Source organism: Berghia stephanieae, chromosome 6 (assembly GCF_034508935.2).
Source record: "Berghia stephanieae isolate SIO BIC M18660-M18661 chromosome 6, UCSD_Bste_1.3, whole genome shotgun sequence".
Taxonomy (NCBI): domain Eukaryota; kingdom Metazoa; phylum Mollusca; class Gastropoda; order Nudibranchia; family Aeolidiidae; genus Berghia; species Berghia stephanieae.
Genome location: NC_088365.1, coordinates 18136940 through 18139439, shown reverse-complemented (window position 1 = coordinate 18139439; position 2500 = coordinate 18136940). Strand labels below are relative to the sequence as shown.

Below are 2500 nucleotides of genomic sequence, written 5' to 3'. Positions count from 1 at the left end.
CTTTCCGAAGATTATGAGGTGACCGAGAATCAGCCAAGTAAGGCAAGAAAAGAAAGTAGTTCCGACTCTATCCGTCTCAACCTAACTGGAACACCGATTACTTTGTTTCTCGTTGGGAAACTCCAGTTGCAATCTTTTATTAAATTAAATGGAAAATATGTTTTGCCTTTCCGAATATACTTTGCGTCTTGTGGCCTTAGTGAGGTCTCAGGTTTGAGATATTTGTTTGGGTTTTTTGGGGTTTTTTGAAGGGGGGGGGGGGCATTTATATCAATCTAGACAAGTTTTCTGGTCAAGTCGTTAAATATCTGTAATTCCAGTTAACTGGTTAATTAATCTAAAATGATCAGAAATATGAAATGTTGGCCATACTGTGTGTATTCAATGATATTAATTATTCCAGTCAATAAAACAGAAACTGAAGAAAAACAATTTATTTCAACAATATATTCAAAACGGAGATAATTATAAATTGGCAAAGCAACGACAAACTTTGGGTGTCTCCCATTCCTAAGGTTAAAAAAAAAGAAAAAAAGAAAATAAGAAAAAAAAACAAAAACAAAAACAAAACAATATATTCAAAAGGGAAGAATAGGTGTGATGTCACACCTTCTACTTTTCCGGTCCCGAAGGATTAATAATAAATAGGTTTCAGATTGGATCATGAGATGACATAGCTATTTTAAAAGCAGGATGTATAGGAATGCTGTAAGGATTAAGAGACATAAAAGAGCGAGGATGGAAAATATTTATTGACGACAAGCATATTAGTCAAGACTAGAAAATAAGATGCAATCACTCTGAAACCAAAATATTTTATTTCACACATTTTATTAAGTCCTCTGGAAGAGTATTTTTACACGTCCAATGATATTGGAACCCGTTCTTTTTAAAGAACACGTTTGTTCTCTATTTACAGCGTCAATAATGCCACTTCACTTCGAGACGATGCTATTTGTAAATATATATCTATGTCTAACAGATTTGGGGGGTCCCAATAGCTCAGGTGGTAGAGCATTCCCTCTCCATGCACAGGGACGGACATTCATCCCGGTGCAGTCGACATTTTTTCTGACCCATCCCCCCTCCCTCTCCCCGCCTGTCCACGCAGCAATGATTGGGTTGCTGGGTCTGTTAGAAAAGTACTTTGTAATAGACTAGCATTCTTTTCAAGCGATTGCTATTGTCCATTTCACGCTTTAGGAACCGGGATGAACTCCGGCCCCACGGGCCTCTAAAGGACTACTAACAGAATATTCAAAAATTGGTGTTGTAATAATGTAAATAATCCGCTTACCGTAACAAGCAGAACCAATTTCAGTCCACTGACCACTGGTCAAGCATGATGCGGCGACCATACTTGTACTTCTTTTGCATTTGTATGTGACAGTCTCTCCCAGCTTGTAACTTGATTTAACCTTTCCATGACCTCTCCGTCACTTGGTGGCGTTGGTTTGCCGCATGTTATGTCAGGATCTGTATTGTGAGACAGACATTGCTATACGGACGTTCGAAAGAATTCGAATTTAAGAACTAGCTACTTCAACATCTTTCTTCTTTTTTTTTTCTTTCTTTTCTAAAAAGGGAAATACCATAACTTTCCATGGTGGACGAGTGAGGGGGGAGGGGGGGGGAGGGGTGGAATTTAAGGTTACTCTAACGGGAGCACTGGCGGTCGGTCTATTGAGCAAAGTTGTTTTGTGCCGCCCTATAATTTTCAAATTTAGCAGATACTGCTTTTTGTCTCAATTTTTGCCTATGCTGATTTTCGTTCACACTCGCGCATCTCTCCTGTCTTACTTGCCATGATTGGTACCTGTAACTACTGTACGAAGGTTGTGCGTCATCACGGACGGCTCTCTTTTTCTTGTTGCCCCACGCGAGGCGAGATGACGTGCGACAATGAGCTGAGGGTGGGGTATGGGGGCTACCATGAGCCAAAAAGTCAAGAGGCCGCCCAAGCATTTTATATAAAAGACTTGTTTTCTTCTGTTTAAAACCACGGCTATCCACTTCCCACCAGAAACAACGGATACTCTTGACTGCTAAAATAACTAGGTCAGGCCGGCAAATTTAATTTTGCACACCTTGAGGCCTGACTTGGGAGAAATCAAAACCATATCAATTTTATCATTGAAAGAACAGGTTTGTTGTAATCAAACCATACGGATGAAGAAAATTACAATAAATATAGATCTTATGCTATTCGTTTTTCTCAAACGGATGTTAATCATCAATAAGAATATTACACAAATCATTCACCGAGTAGAGCCCCTTTGATGCTATAAATAAGATTCCAAGTCCATTATCCCGAGACACACAGCAGTTCAATTTGTAGTTATTAGTTATGTTATTGTCTTTGGAGTAGATAAGAAGTGCATTGAGGTTGGATTTTCTATTCCTTCTATTAATGACTGTTATCACAGTTGATATTCGAAGGAAGAAATTTATATGGCAGTCTAATTGCTGTTGTCATATTGTTCTTTTTTAAAAATGATAT

The 2500-nt window shown here is 38.6% G+C and overlaps 1 protein-coding gene across 1 annotated transcript in view; it reads right to left on the bottom strand.

The window, feature by feature from the left end:
- LOC144975785 (uncharacterized) overlaps positions 1 to 2500 on the bottom strand; it is a 12850-nt gene that overhangs the window by 8531 nt on the left and 1819 nt on the right. Inside the window, exon 2 of the mRNA XM_078919973.1 lies at positions 1298 to 1476. The gene's annotated coding sequence lies outside the window, so the exon portion shown is untranslated. The remainder of the gene's footprint in view (positions 1 to 1297; positions 1477 to 2500) is intronic.